Below are 16,154 nucleotides of genomic sequence, written 5' to 3'. Positions count from 1 at the left end.
TTGAAGAACAAGAAAACACTAATTCAAAAAGATTCACGCACCCTTATTTTCATAACAGTATTATTAACGACCGCCAATACATGGAATCAAGCTGAATGCCCATCAGGGGATGATGGGTCACGAAATTATTGGCTAAGCAATTCCACTCCTAAGTATTTACCCAAATGACACAGAAACATTAATTTCAAAGGGCACCTGCACCCCTATGTTTATAGCAGCACTATTTACAATAGCTAAGCTTTGGAAACAACCCAAATGCCCCAAAACAGATGACTGGATCAAGAAGATGTGGTCCATATACACCATGGAATATTACTCAGCATTCAAAAAAGATAAACTCATGCAATTTGCAGCTACATGGATGGAGCTGGAAGGGATCATGCTCAGCGAAATAAGTCAGAAAGAAAAAGAAAAATACCGGATGGTCTCAGTCATAGCAGGAATTTAGAAAACCTAGACAAGGGACCAGGAAAAAGGCTAATTAATACAAAGTAAGAGTCAAAATCAACAAGCAACTATAAACCAGAGCGGGGTGGAGGGGGAAAGGACTGGGGTCAAAATAAGTGGGGGTGCAATTGTATGGGGAATATAAGCAAAATGAAAATACATACATTGTGCAAAAATGAAAAATTATGTAAGAATTATATAAAATAAAATATAAAACATAAAATAAATAAAATATTGGGGCAAAAAAAGAGAAATTATTGGCTATATACTCAATGGAATACTACTCAGCTTTAAAAAAAATTAAATCTTGCCTTCTACAACAACATGCCTGGAACTTGAGGTGATTATGCTAAGATAAGTCAGAAAATAAAACACAATTAATTGGATGGTTTCACTTATGTGGACTACAAGTAAATAAAGCACTACCAGAACATAACCAAAGCAACCAGACTGTAAAACCTGTGGTGGCCACTCCAGGGGAAGAGGTGGCATGGTGTCTACAGGGAGCTCAAATTGATTGTGACAGCCCTAGAACATTGGTTGTTAGTGCTGAGGTATAACCACAAACGAAGGTGTGAAGTTGCACTTTGCAAACTCATGCGTAGTATTGCAGCCTACGCAGGGCTCACAAAAACAACTGCTGCAGGGGCCTCCCTGGAGGCTCCAGGGATTACGTCTGAGCACTATGAGGCTATTGTCAGCCTCTGCCACGCGAGCTCCAGCCCTGGCCAGGGAGCTACCCCCATGGTGCAGCATACCTCTTCTGTCTCGCCCGCTGCTCCCCTCAGCAGTGTATTTCGTCAGTCTGCCTGTCCTGCTCCCCACTCTGTCTCTGGTAATCCTCTCACCCCCACACCTCCGGCCTTTACCCCCGTTCTTGTATGCGTAAATAAGTCTTTAAAAACAAAAACAAAAAAACAAGTGCTGCATTTTTCTTCTGCACAGTAAAAAAAAAGTTGTTTGGGGCAAGATACACTTGAGGACAGGAAGGGGCCGGCCGCGGGCAGAAGAAAGGCTGTGGTGAGCTGTGGCAGAGGGTGGGGCAGGGGCCTGGGGCCCGCCGTGCAGAGCTGGGGTACGCGGTTGGGGTGGGGCGGGGTGGACGGGGCGGGCGTGGACGGGGCGGGCGCAGCGCCATTGGCCGCACGCCCCGGGCGTGGCCCCGCGGGAGGAGCCCGCACGCGCGGCCCTGACAGCGGCGGCACCTGGACGGCGCGCAGGGGCAGGAGAGGAGCCTGCGGGGCCCGAGAGACGCGCGCGGGAGCAGGGGTGCCGGCGCCCGCGGAGGAAGGTACGACGCGCCGCCAGGGCTGGGACGCGCCCCGGGCGGGCCCATCGGGGAGGAGGACGCGGGCCGGGAGACCGTCCCGCCGCGCCACCCCGCGCGCATCCTGGCCGCCGGTCCCTCGCGGCCGCTCGGCGCAGCTCCGGCCCCCGCCCGGGTGCCTTCTCCGGGCCGGCGCGGCGGGGCTCTCCGGCCGCCCGGGGCCCGCGTGAGTCGTGGCCCCGGCGCGCGCGCTCCTGCCCGTCCACGCGGGGGCGGCTGCGCTGTCGGGGCGCGGGTCCCCTGGAGGCTGAGGCGCGGGACAGCGGGGTTCGGGGGGGGGCAGCCGCGCGTCCTGAGGCTTTCGAGGACTGGCGGGGCCCGGCGCCGGGCGCGGCCGGACCTGGCGGCGGGCAGGTGCCCCCGGCTGCCCAGGTGAGGCGAGTTGGCGGGGCAGGGCCCCCTCGCGGCGAGTGTTGAGGCGAGCGCTCCCGGACGGGTGATTTGTGCTTGGAGAGTAGCATTGGTTTTGGAGTTCCTTCCCTAACCTGTGTTACAAACCACAGTGAGATTTATTTGACGTTCAAAGTGAAATCCAACAGCTTCAGCCCCTAAAGGCGCCACCAGCCTGGGGGAAGCGCGTCTCCCGCACCCATGCGCCCCCCCCCCCACCCCCGTGAGTCTTGCGAGGACCTCCGCCTCCTGCTCCTGTCTCAGTGAAAGTCCTTACTTTCAAAAATGCCTCCCAGTCGGTGGGGTTTCTCTTTGTTTTGGTTATTGTCTGTTTTGCTGTGCAGAAGCTCTTTAATTTGATGTAGTCCCAGCTGTTGATCTTTGCCTTCACTATCACTGCTTTGGGTGATGTGTCTGTAAAGATGTCTTTTATGTGCATGTCACGTAGTGTTTTACCTATATTTCCTTCTATATAATTCCAAAGAGCACCTGCACCCCTATGTTTATAGCAGCACTGTTTACAATAGCTAAGCTTTGGAAACAACCCAAATGCCCAAAAATAGATGACTGGATCAAGAAGATGTGGTACATATACACCACGGAATATTGCTCAGCATTCAAAAAAGATAAGCTCATGCCATTTGTGGCAACATGGATGGAGCTGGAAGGGATCATGCTCAGCGAAATAAGCCAGAAAGAGAAAGAAAAATACCGTATGGTCTCACTCATAGCAGGAATCTAGAAAACATAAATAAGGGACCAGGAAAAAGAATAACTATAAGAAAGAAAAAATCAAAATCAACAAACAACTGTGGACCAGAGACACACCATGGGGGGGGGGGGCGGCGGGGAAAGGAGGGATTGGAGTCAAAATGAGGGGGTTGCAATTGTATGGGGAATATAAAAATAAAATAAAAAAAAGAAAGCCCCTATTTTCATTCAGTGAGGGGCTGTAACCTGCAGCCTTCAGGGGGTGGGCCTTTACTTGAGATACAAGCCTGAATAGCAACACGCTGAATCCAAGTCAACTTTCTGAACTGTGCAGGCTGGCAGGGGTGTACAGAGCAGGTGCAGCGAGGGTTAGACAGACAGACAGACTGGCAAGACAAGACAGGATAGTTTCAAGCTGCTGTCCCCTTTCCTGGCCCCTGGAAGCCGGAGTGCTGTCCCTTGCTGTCAGCTGGATGGAGCAGCCACACGGAGGGCGGCTGAGAAGAGCTTAGGACTTGGGTGGGTTTCCCTGGGAGGTCTCCAGCACTGGCCTCCTGTCCCCTTTTGTAGTTCCTCTACCCCACCTCCCCCTGAGGTGGCATCTTGAGTGAATTCAGATTTCAGGACCCATTAAGAGAGGGGGGTAGGGCTCAGAGCTATAGCACTATTGACTATCTTTTACTAGATACTCACCGGCCAGAAACTCCTCTTTGTGCTCAGTATGTCCTCAGGCCTGACAAGGCCACAGGAGGGGCGGTATACTGTCATGTACCCATTTTACAAATGAGAAGCTGAGGCTCAGACAGATGCTTCCTTTAGACGCAGGGCTAGTAAGTGGTCTCAGTCGGATTCCATTTCAACCTCTCTGATTCTAAAACCTGTGTATTTCCACTTTTCTGGTGTTCCTTGAGTAGGGGCAAACTGAAATAGGAACAAAAATAACCACTATTGAGTTCTCACTTGGTGCCAGACACTGTTCAAGGCCTTTTAGGAGTGTTGTGGCATCGGTGGGGTAGGCTTTTTGGTCCTTTGGTGGGACTCAGTGACTGCCTTAGCCTTTCTTACACAGCGTTCCTGTTCCAGGCCTGCTGGGCCCCACCCATCTGCAGAGGCCCTATTCATCCTAGAGGTGGTTTGAGGACCAATGAAAGATTGATCATCCTCGGCAGATCCGTTAGACCTGACCGTTGGCTTGTGAATGATGCTACTGTCTCCTCCGAGGCCTTTCTCAGGCTTCATTCAATAAACATTTGTGAAATGAATGAATTAGCAGCTTGTGCCGAGTAGACTGCTGGCCTGCAGAAATAGGAACAGCCCAGGGGGAACACAGGACCCACCATCCTCAAACTGGGAAGTTAAGCCAGGCAGTTCCCCCCTTAAGCAAGGGCACTAGGGGCAACTGTGCCCCTGTGGCCTTCTGTATTTTCCTGTCCACATGTTTGCTGCCACCTTGTTTTAATAAAATTTCAAAGATAGAGTGGATAAAGAAAATTGACTTAAAAAAATTTTACAGGATTGACTTAGTGTTAATGAAGTTGATGCACAAAAGGGGTTTTGGTTTTTTTGGTGGGGAGGGGTAAAACAATGCTGTTTGCTTTAGGGCTTCCCAAAATTCTTCATAGAAAAATCCCCAGTAGTGCAGAAGGCCAACAAATGCTTCTGGGGCCTGGGGTATAGCTCAGATTGGCCCCAGCAAACATGAAAATTGCTTTAAGGATTTATGAATTTTTTCACTTGATTTCATATGTTGAATTTGGTTTAAATACATATAAAAGTTTTTTCCCAAAATATTTGCCAAAAAAAAAAAAAATGGTGTTCTGGGCTATTGTTTTTATATTCTTAGGGACTGAGAATATCCAGATGGAGCAGGGCAAAGGTTCTGGTCTGGGGACTTAGAGTGTTGTTTGAATTTTCCTTTTACTTAACTCTCAGTAATAGAGCCCCCAACCCCCAGTGAACATAACCCCTTTTCCTGTTTTGTTTTGTTTTTTTAAGAATGAATGTTTTAAAATTGAAAAAAAGAAAACCTTTACTATTTGTTTTCCACCCCCAACTCCAGCTTTGTGGAGATATGATTCACATATAACATGTAAGTTTAAATTATATAATGATTTGCTATATATATGTATATGTTATATACATGTGCATGTATCCACACGATTACTTAACACATCTATCACCTCACATAAATATTATGGTTTTGTTTTATTTTACTTTTTTATATAGTAAGAAGATTTGAGATTTGTTCTCTAGCAACTCCCAAGCATATAATACTGTATTGTTAACCACAGGCACTTTGCTGTGTATTAGATTCTCAGAACTTACTCATCTATGGAACTTGTACTTGTAATTTGTAACTCATCTATGTACTTCTTGACCAACCTCTTCCCCTCTGTCTCCTGCCCCCAATTCCTAGAAACAAGATTCTACTCCGTTCGTCTGTACATTCGGCTTTTTCAGATTCCTCATATAGGTGAGATCATTATTGTTCTCTTATTACCAAAGTTATACATATTCTTTGCAGAAAAAAGTTAAACAGAGATTAGCATTAATAATAATAAAATCAATACATCTGTAGTCAGAAATAACTAATGATATACTTAGTTAGGATATAGACTTTTCTCTTTGTCTAAGTTCTTAAAAAAAAAAAAACCAGGTTGCTGCGCACCTTACTTTTGATTATTGTTAGTGCTTAGAGCCATGTCAGATTATTTTTAAAAGAATGTAGAGAATAAGTTATGAATAATTGAAAACATCATGCAGGTAAATCCTGTTTGTGTACCCCAAATGTCGTCCCATAGTTCTGTTTCATGTAGTTCTAAGCAGAGAAAAGTCCCTGCCTTGGGCTACTACTGAATTTGCAGAGTCCATATGTGCTGCTTAATACCAACTTAAGTGTTTAATACCTCAAATGCAACAAAAAAGGTAACTTGTCAGTGTTGTTGATGTGCAGGACACGTGAAGGTAGTTTTTGCTTTCATCGGTTTGCTACTGTTCATCTGGAATCTCATATTGTTGGGAGGGAGAACTGCTTTCTGGCAGCTTTGGGGAAGGTAAGTTGACTGAAGTTGACTGAAGGGCAGAAGGTTTCAAAACTCAGTTGCACAAGAAGGAAAAAGGAGACTTAGTTAAGGCCCTCAACTCCAGCATTTTATTTTATTGACTGAGTGCCCTAACAAAACAGGTGGTTTCTGTGGCTCTGCTTTCCCTCCCATTAAATTGGGAGTAATGTCACCTGCTCTACTTTCTCCTATTAGAGTCATTCTGAGGCCCCGCAGGTGTTGTTCCCTGAGTTGCATGCAATGTGTGTGCTTAAGCATAGAAAGATCAGAAGTATTCTTTGTTAAATACTGGACTGTAACTTCTGGGTTTAATGCTTGTGGGCCTTCATTTAGCACATGCTCTGTTGGCTCCCTACTCAATGTTTTCTTCAAGGAATATAGAATTCCTTAAAGGCTGACTTCTCATTAATCTTGATCACAATCTTGAACCGAAGAAAAGATAAAAAATACTCCCATTTCACATGCAGTATGCAGCAACATGGATGGAGCTAGAAGGGATCATGCTCAGTGAAATAAGTCAGAAAGAAAAAGAAAAATACTGGATGGTCTCAGTCATAGCAGGAATTTAGAAAACCTAAATAAGGGACCAGGAAAAAGACTAATCAATACAAAGTAAAAATCAAAATCAGCAACTATAAACCAGAGACACTACTTGGGGGGAGGGGAGGGAGGGACGGGAAGAGGAAGAACTAGAGTCAAAATAAGGGGGGGGGTGCAATTGTATGGGGAATATAACCAAAATGAAAATGCATACATTGTGCAAAGATGAAAAATGATGTAAAAATTATATAAAATAAAATATTTTAAAAAATACCCCCATTTCACAGAATAAAAGCAGGCTTGCCATGCGAGGAAGCTTTTCCTTAGCACCAGGCCTCCCAGAGCTCCTAAGCACTGTCTCTCATTGCTGTAAGCCAGGCCTGCAAGGAGGAAGCTAGGAGAGCAATTGAAAAGCGGTCTACCCAGGGGGCATGGCTCAGTACCAGCAACCACTGCCCCCAGGCTTGCTTCCAGCAGGCACCAGGCTCCCTGCTGCTCTGGGAAAGAGAGGCCCTGCTTAGGGAGGCTGGTGGCTTGGCCCCAAAGACAAGCTGTGCAGTCTGGGTTCAGTCATAACCTCTCCCTGACCCTTGGTTTCTTTATCTATAAAGTAAGGGAGTTGAACCAGTCCTAGTCATAAAAATCTATGATTCTGAGTTATTTTCCGTTCGTATCAGCTCAAGTAGAAGTTTAGTAATTACCCCGCCAGATGAGTCAGGTGTCAGAAAATGTTTCCATTTTATGTGGCTTAGAGTTTCTGGTGCTCCCCAGGAATGTCTGAGGGTCTCCCAGCTGACTTAGGGGGACACATGCAGGACACGTGAGGGTAGTTTTTGCTTTTATCGGTTTGCTACTATTCATCTGGAATCTCATATTGTTGGGAGGGAGAACTGCTTTCTGGCAGCTTTGGGGAAGGTAAAGTTGACTGAAGTGTAAAGAAAGCCTACTAGTAGGAATAAATCTATCCCAAAAGTCTGGGACATTTCTATCACCACAGGGAAAGTAATGATTGCCTTGACATAGTCTTTCAGGGGAAAAAAAAAATAGTTTCTCTCAGCGCACTTGCCTGAGGAGTTAGCGGCCTGCCGCTGCAGTTAAGAAGCAGCACTACCCAGACGAATATAATTGAAACGAAACTCTGGAAAACTGACAAGTCCTCTTTTCTTCTGGCTTTATTTCCAGAAGACACCAAGTATGTTTTGTTTTGGGGTCCTCTATCACAACTTGATGAGTGACGGGTACTATAGTGAAGAGCATGTGTAAAACAAAATTTGTCTTCCTGTTGTGCATGGTGAGCATTTATGAAAAGCAAGGGATTCTTTGTACAAGTTGCCCTTAGCAGACCTCTTAAATGTGGCACTTTTTGTAAAAAACCAAATAGCATTGGTTTATAACATTACATAGGTTTAGGTGTACATACCCCAAATCTACCTCTGCATATCCTGCACTCTGTCTACCACTGCATCTGTTTACTTTGTTTCATAGTATGTGCTCTTGAATCTTTTTGAAATAGCATCATACTGCCTTTCTGCAAATGGAGCGCCTGTGTTCTTGCTAGAATCCTAAGCCACTTTGCTGTCTGAAGCTTAATAGCAGATGGTTATCAGGTGTGGTACTGGTGAAAAGTCGGAAGCCAGAATTCTGTGAAGCGCAGTGACTCCCATGGTGGTGGGGGAGGGCTCTAGCAGGTGGTTCTGGCTGTGTCCACAGGCAAGTGGGAGTCTGAAAGCCCACGTTTCCTATAGAGAGCCGATAACCTGGGCTTTGGCATCAGAGTTTAAACCTTGAATTCACTTGCTAGTTGTGTAATTAAACAAGTAACCTGTCTGTTTCTTTTCTGAAAAAACCTATTCATTATCTCTCCCTCTCACAAAGTGGCTCTAAGGAATAAATAAGATGATGAAATATTTTTTATTTATTTATTTATTTATTTATTTATTTTAAGATTTATTTATTCATACAAGCACTGGGTACAGTCAGAAGCGCGGGAGAGTGAGAGAATTCACCAGAGCCAGAGGGGGAGCAGAACAGGCAGACTGACGAAGTACACTCCTGAGGGGAGCAGCGGGCGGCAGGAGGGGTCTGCGCGCCATGTGGGACCCTCCTCTGGTGGCCTGGGAGCAGCTGGGGATCGAACCGGCGCTGCAGAGGCTGCGGGCAGCTTCGCAACCCAGCGCTCAACCACTGCATATTAAAGTGCCTAACACTGTGTCTTTCACAGAGAAGCAGTTCGATGAAGTCAATTCTTTCTTCCCTCTCCCTTCTCTTTCCTTCTCTCTCCTTCCTCTGTTGGCGCTTGAGAATTTCCACACTACAGCTTTGCCATTTTCCAACCACACTTCATCAAGTCACTTTAATTTTACAGATGCTTTTGTTCCCACCTGTAGAAAACAGGGTTGATGATTCTTGTCCCAGTTTTATTGGATTTTCATCTAATCATTAAGATGACAAACAGATTCTGGGGATTAAAAAAAAAAACAGGAAAATTTAAAGTAATATTTCCAATACAATGTAGTCAATGTTCTAGGAAATAAATACAGCTTATTATGAGATTCACAGCTTGAGATGTTAGTGGATGACAGAGCAGGTAGAACTGCGGCTCAGAGGAGCTGGCTAGGATAGGAAGGGGCTGCGGTTGAGGGATGTTCACGGCCTGGAGGCAGGAAGGGTCTGTTCACTGAATGACCCAGGGAAGACCACTGAGGGGTTACCTAGGGCAGAGAAGGTGACTAGAGGTGGTGTTCGTGTGCTGGCTTGAAGCCCAAAGATGAAATGAGGCTTAAAACTTGCCCTTTACGTAATGGAAGTGTCTCAATATTGTGAAAGAAACAACTACATATTTTCTTTAGGAGAACAGCACTGTCCAAAGTATGAAAGATAGACTTGAGGTTGATTGAAGGCATGCTTGTTCAGGCTTGTGGGTACAGATTTGACACTGTACAGTTTGTTTGTTTTTACAAGAGATACTTATAGGATGGTACTGCTGTTCAAGATTTCTGTAAGAAAGACTGGAAAACGGTGACCCCATGTGCTAATTTATGTTCTAGGCCACAGGGGAGCCAACTTGTTGCAGAGCTAGATATGCCTTGCTTTGGAGTTCAGCATATTTACAAATTTTCAATAAAGGACCCAGCTGTGCTTTGGGTAAAATGATTGCCATTGGAGCCCAGAAAGAATGTTTAGGTCCCTTTTTTATATCTTCAGAATTGAGTCTTTTCTGGGAATAGTTGACACTCAATGCATGCTGAAATTGAGAAGTGCTTTGTAGAATTTATCCTGTGTTTAGCATACACTGCTGTGGTTAACACACTGAGTTTCCTGCGGGGAGGAGGCTTGGGCTGCAAAACTATTATCTTTGGGCAAATTGGAAGAAAATGGGTGGCTCTTTTCCCCAAGCAGCTGGGGTCAGACACAAGTATACAAGTGTGTTGTGTGTTTCTAGGTCTGTGTTTATGTTTTCCTGAGCGTTGTCTGCTCTGTCCAGACCAGAGGGAAAATCTGACATACACTCACGTTTCCTCAGGGACAGCCCCTGGGGAGATTGGTCTTGGTTACTAGAGGTACCTAGTGAAGGGTAGATCGCCTGCTTTCCCAGATGAACTGGGTAGTCCCCAGGAGTCAGGGATATGGAATACAGGTGGCTCCGCTGGCCAGATTCTGCTGGGGACAGATGAGACCAAACACTGGTGTTTGCTGGGTGTGTTGAGAAAGTGAGAATGCGGTAGATGTCTTGCTTTCGTTTTCTCAGATTCTGTTTTCCCCAGACTCCCTCTCTGATCAGGCAGCAGCTGAAGGCAAGTCTTGATTGATCTATGGGGTACAGGGAGCAAGAGGTAGGTTTTAAATTCCTGGAGGCCTTTTACCTGGAACTTGGAATAATAGACTTCTGAACCTGTCCTCCTTCTTGTGCCAAACCTCGGGTCCTTCTCACTGAGATGAATCCTTTCTTAGATTTGGGTTTGGTCTCTTGCCTTTGAGACCGAAGATACCAAGGTAGATAAACTGTGGGTGGGAATGGTCAGGTCATTGAAGGGTGTGTTTGTGTGCAGACGATGACCAAATGTTTAAACTTAGTTTAACTTAGTATAAGGACAGTATGACTAGTTGATCACAGGTGAAATTTGTTGCTACTCTTTAAAATATTATTAAAGATCAACCTTTGTTGATAAAAGGGGCAGCAGGTTCTAGTGAAAAGAATATCAGATTTGAAGACAGGAATTAGTTATTCAATAAATACTCAGTAAGTATTTACTGTTTACTGTGCACCAGAAATTGTTTTAGGTTCAGAGTCCATGGGGAAGACAATGTCTATAATTACCAGGCAGGGAGATGTTAATAGACATGAGCATAGAGGAGGGAGGAGGTAAAGTGGTGAGAGGGAAGGAACATTAGGGGCCAAGGACTTCCTGCAAGAGGTGATGCTTGAAAGGAGATTTGAGGGAGGAATAGGACCCAGATCAAGTTAGCAGGACTGAGGTCAGAGGGCAGAGGCAGCAGGCTGGTCTCAGAAAGCTTTCTGCATCTCATTCAGGAGACGAGGCAAACATTTCTTCTCTGAGCCTCAGTTTCCTCATTGGTGAGATGAAAATAATTACCTGATCTTATCGCATGGTATTGGCTTAAATAAAATAATAATCCCTACAAGTACTGAACACCTTACTATGTGCCAAGCTTGAGTTAAGCTCTTACATGAATTAATTCATTTAATCCTTACCACAACTTTGAGATAGGCATTATTACTAAGCCCATTTTACACATGAGAAAACAGATACAGAGGTTAAGTAACTTCAATCATAATGCTAGTAAGAGGTGGAGTCAGTCAGAATGGTGTCTGACAACATTGTGTGTGTGTGTGTGTGTGTGTGTGTGTGTGTGTGTGTGTGTGTGTATGCGGTGCCTCCTCTCTGCCAAGCTTAAGAGCTGAGTCGCATTTGTTCTAGGCAGAAGTGTATAGCTGTGGACTCCCCAGGTGGTCTTTGATTTCTCCAAAATGCCTCTTACCCATGTTCTGCGTGTCTGGGGAACAAATGTGCCTCCTCCTGGATACCAGGCAGGTAAACTCTGACAATGGAATGGATCTCTTTAAGAGAAATAGCAGTCACCTGGAAAGGACTCATTCTGGAGTGGAATGAAGCATCTGCCTGAGACAGGGAAGTTTTTCTCTTTGCATGACTATTACTGTGAATGGGGGTTTCACTGCTTTGAAATTCATGCGGTATTGGAGAAGCCCCTTTCCATAGTCAGCTCCCCCGTGGCTGGTGGGGGGAGCTAGCAGCCTTGCACAATCATCACTGTCCTTTTGGATTGGGAAGTGCACCCTTGATGTCCCTGAACGTCTCCCCCTCTCTGCCCACCAAGGGAGAAGGGACAGGCATCTGCTCTTAGCACCTGTTAGTTCCACTGTTGTTCAGACACCATCCTGCCCAGCCATCTGTTTTGAGGGATGGGCCTCCTTTTTATTCCACTTTCTCTACCTTCAGCTTCCAGAATTTCATCTAATTTCATCTCACCTTCTTCCTCAGTGATATGAGCCCTTGGCTCACAAACAGTTTTCTGCCCATCCCTCCCTTTGATTGGCAAAGGGTGATGTGTCAGTTACTAAATTTATTCACCTGTCTCTGCCCTGGTCTGCTGGTCTGCCTCCGTTCCTTGTAGCAACCGGCTGCTTCCTTTCCTGAAATTCTTTACCCAGCTTTGTGATATATCACTGTTCTGCTTTTCCAACCTTTCTCTTTTCAGTTGGCAAGTACAGTGCCATCTACTTTATTCTCTGTGCTTCCTCCTTGCATTCTCCTTCTCTCCGACATCAAGCACCCCCACGGCTGGCGCCCAGCCTCTAAGCAGGCCAGTTCCCTAGTTACCGTTCCTGCCACTGCCTCTTTCCTCAGCAACGGGCTTCTCTTGCCATTGGCGTTCCCGACAAAGCCTGAGTTTTCTGCTCTTAGTTTATCCTGTAATCTGGCTGCCTTTCCAGGCACCCCAGTTCAGTTCACTACTCCTCCAGCTAACTCTGTTCAAGAATTCTGAGTCTTTTTTGATTCATGTGTCTCCCCAGGAGCAGTGTTACTATTTCCTCCCCAGTATTCCCAAATGGCACTTATATTTTACCCCTTCCTCTTGTTGCCTTCTTTGGCTTTTGTGTGGTGTGCTAAGAAATACTTGTTCATTCTGCTTGTTAGCATTCCTTTACCTCTTGCTAAAGTACTAAAGTAACATGGTTAAAGAACGAAAACATACGCACACAAACAATACACTATGGTGGTTACCCACCCCCCACTGCTAAAAGACAACTTTTTGGGCCTCCCTGGTGGTGCAAGGGGTTAAGTCACAGTGCTGTGAAGCTGTCTGCAGCCTCTGCAGCGTGAGTTCGATCCCCGGCTGGCCAGGGAGAAACCCACGTGGTGCAGCAGACCTTTCCTGCCTCGCCGCCCACTGCTCCGCTCAGCAGTGTGTTTCAGTCAGTCTGCCTGTTCTGTTCCCCACTCTGTCTCTGGTGAATCCTCTCACCCCCGCACCTCTGGCCTATACCCCAGTTCTTGTATGCATAAATAAATAAAAAAAAGACAACGTTCTTAGTCTGACATTTGAGACCTTTGATGATCTGATTCTGGCCTCTGTTATTAATTTTGGCCTTCTATTATATGCTTCGCAAACCCTATCTTCCAATCAAGCCATATTTCCCTTTCCCTATAGTAGCCTCTGTTTATCTAGCTGGGCATGGAATCCTTTTATTCTCCCTGTCCCTTACCCTGTTCCTTACTCACAAATCCTGCTTGTCCTTAAAACTGTAAATCTGTGATCATTTTTAACCAAATCTTCCTTGTTTATCGCGGCACAGTTTCATCTCCCTTCTCTAACTGGCTCAGTGTTTGGCTTATTCCTCCTTTAATGGCCCTCGTTGCATACCACCTTGTGTTATCACTATTTATATACCTATATTCTCTTCCCTGTTTGTCTGAAAAGACTTGTTACTTCCTTAATGCCTGGGGCTCAGGAGACTGAGACAGTACAAATGTGCTGAATGGATGAATATATTTTGAAGCACTGAGTTGTGTTTGCTATGTTTTAAGAAAGAATGTTAATGCATTGATTGGCTTTAAGAAGTGAGTGATGGATGGGCAGTTATAAATAGAAATTTGGTTTTTGTTCCCATGTCTGCAAAAAAGAATTAACAGAGCAGGTCTGAGACTGCTTATCCTTAGAAGGGCCTGCTGACAAGTTTGGTCCTTGACTAGTGTCTGAGAACTTAGCTTTCAGAAGGGCTCCCAACACTTTAAATGATATGAGTAGTTCAGCAAAGCTAAACTGTTTGTACAAATAACTCAGGTTATACTGAGTACTGGTTTGCCTTCTGGGAGTCTGAAACTTGGGCATGTGCTAGGCAGAGGGTATCTAACCAGTTCCCAATTAGCACTGAGGACCCTTTATAGCTTCCCTAGTGGGTGACATTTCACATATGATGTTACATGTTCTATGTGAATTTTGTTGCATGCCCTATGTGTCCTGTGTGAATCCCCTGGGGGAGAAGTCTTAGGAACTCACTGGTTTTCCCCAAATTTCACCCTATGCAACTTTTTTCTTTGTTGATATTGCTTTGTTTCTATAACTGAATAACCCACAGTTGTGAGGATGAATGTATGCTGTCCTGTGAGTCCCCCTGGTTGAACCATCAGAACGGAGGCCTGGTCTTGGGGAGCCTCTGAATACATCATGAAATGTTGAACCAGTCTTCTTTGTTTTTTAATTAAAATTTCAGAGATACTAATGACTGAAGAGGTTATTGGTCCATACAAAGGAGCCCAGTTCTTGAGACTATGCATATGGGCAATTGAATGAGAACAGTTCTCTGCAGGATAAAGCTGAGCATCTGTGATGGCCCACCATAAAAGTTGGAGAAGGTTTGGTTGGACTTATCATAACATTGCAAGTCCTCACAACATCAGTTATCAGAATGAGGTTACAGACAAACGAGGGACAATATTTGCCTTGAATCCATTCTCACTATCCCTCTAAATCAGGAGTTCAGTTCTTTGGAATATTTTTCTTCCTGAATATGAGGGTGGACAGGTGTCTATTACGCTGAGTTTCTGTTGTGTCAGAGACCAGTGAGGTGATTGACAAGAATTATTTCCTTTAATCATCACAAAGATGCTCAAAGATAGGATTTTTAAGTCATGTAATATAGACAAGAAACATTTAACTTAATGGAGTTAAATATTTGCCCAGAGTCACACTGCTATTAAGTGGTAGCTCTGAAAGTCAAACAAACTCAGGTCTGACTCTGAACGTCATAAAATAATCGATCATGACATCAATTCTTTTACAAAAGTGGGAAAGTCTTACCAGGGCCTCAAAGACAAACAAACAAACAAAAAACATTAAATTTTGAGACTTTCACTTTTGGGACCTTGCTGGCACTGGAAAGTTTTAGCAATAGAAGCTAGCTTACTCCCCGGCTGCTCTGGGTCTCCTATCATGACAGTCTTCTAGCTCTAGTCATCTCTCTTAACACTATGCTGGGAGGAGGGGAGGGTGGGGTTGGTCTGCTCTGTCGTTTTGTCAGCTTCAAAGCACATTAGTGCCTGAGTTCTTCCTTCCTGACAGATTTTGGGCAGACTTATCTGGGAATAATCTGCTTTATTAAGTTTGAAAGTAAATGAAGATTTTTTTAAAAAAACAAAACAAGAAAAAAAGAGAATAGATTTGTTGGGTTCATCCTGGGAAATGTGTTTATAGAACACTTCTTTTAGATGATCAGCACACTTCAGCAAGGAAACAGGCCTTGGGCTCCAGAGAGTGAGCTGGGAAGTGCTGACTGTGGGAAAATAAATCCAGCATCCGGTACAGTGCCCAACACTATTAACATTCATTGAATGAATGTGACGGTGTAAGTATCTTACCTATTTTGCTACCCCCAAAACAGAGTGACCTGGGCTCTACTTCTGTGAATGCTTTGCTCTGGATGAGGAAGGGAAGGTTCTGTTTTTTTAGATCAGATATTAAACCTGGGGATTTCATTCATTTCAGAGAATAAAATGCAAATGGTTTCTCCTTGATGTGATACAATTTTACTCAGGCTGCTGAGAATCAGACTTAGTGGCTGGGTAGTAATAATAATAGCTCAAACATAGTGTTTACTCTGCTGGAGCAGATACTTCACACATACAAACACATATAATCCTCACACTATACTATCTAGTAGACATTTTAACAGTGAGGAAACTGAAATTTAGAGAGGGTGAGTAACTTGCCGAAGGTCACACAGTAGGTGGTAATTCTGACAATATAAAGACATAGGAACATAGGCATTTTTATTCCAATTTTTGAAATTTTGGTTAACACATAACATAAATATGTGTTAACCTAAATCATAAATCATCTTAACTTTTTCTGAGTGTTTAGTAGCATCAGACACAGTCACAATGTTGTGTGATCATCACCACTATCCAACACCATAACTTTTCTTGTAAAACTGAAAATCTATATCCATTAAATAATAATTCCTTCTCCCCCACCCCCTACTATTAGCCCCTGGAAATCACCATCCTACTTTCTTTTTTCACTTAGTTTTTCTTTTTTAATGATGTACATTATTTTACATTTTAATGATGTACATTATTTGACATTTTGACAATATAGGGTTTCTCCCCTCAGATGTGGTCACTGCAGCTCTCCCA

At 44.5% G+C, this 16,154-nt stretch overlaps 1 protein-coding gene across 10 annotated transcripts in view; it reads left to right on the top strand.

The window, feature by feature from the left end:
• Nucleotides 1–1,676: 1,676 nt before the first annotated feature.
• Nucleotides 1,677–16,154, top strand: part of SYTL2 (synaptotagmin like 2) — a 104,700-nt gene continuing 90,222 nt past the window's right edge. For 9 of the 10 annotated variants that reach the window (XM_037523073.2, XM_037523074.2, XM_037523072.2 and 6 more), the window contains exon 1: nucleotides 1,677–1,738. The gene's annotated coding sequence lies outside the window, so the exon portion shown is untranslated. Of the gene's footprint in view, nucleotides 1,739–5,291; nucleotides 5,349–16,154 lie in introns of all 10 variants that reach the window. The other variant, XM_054699577.1, reaches the window with a different exon arrangement.

The sequence above is a fragment of the Talpa occidentalis genome, unplaced genomic scaffold, assembly GCF_014898055.3.
Source record: "Talpa occidentalis isolate TD23 unplaced genomic scaffold, MPIMG_talOcc4v2.1 talOcc4.3, whole genome shotgun sequence".
Classification (NCBI taxonomy): Eukaryota; Metazoa; Chordata; class Mammalia; order Eulipotyphla; family Talpidae; genus Talpa; species Talpa occidentalis.
This window is presented reverse-complemented; position numbering and strand designations above follow the sequence as displayed.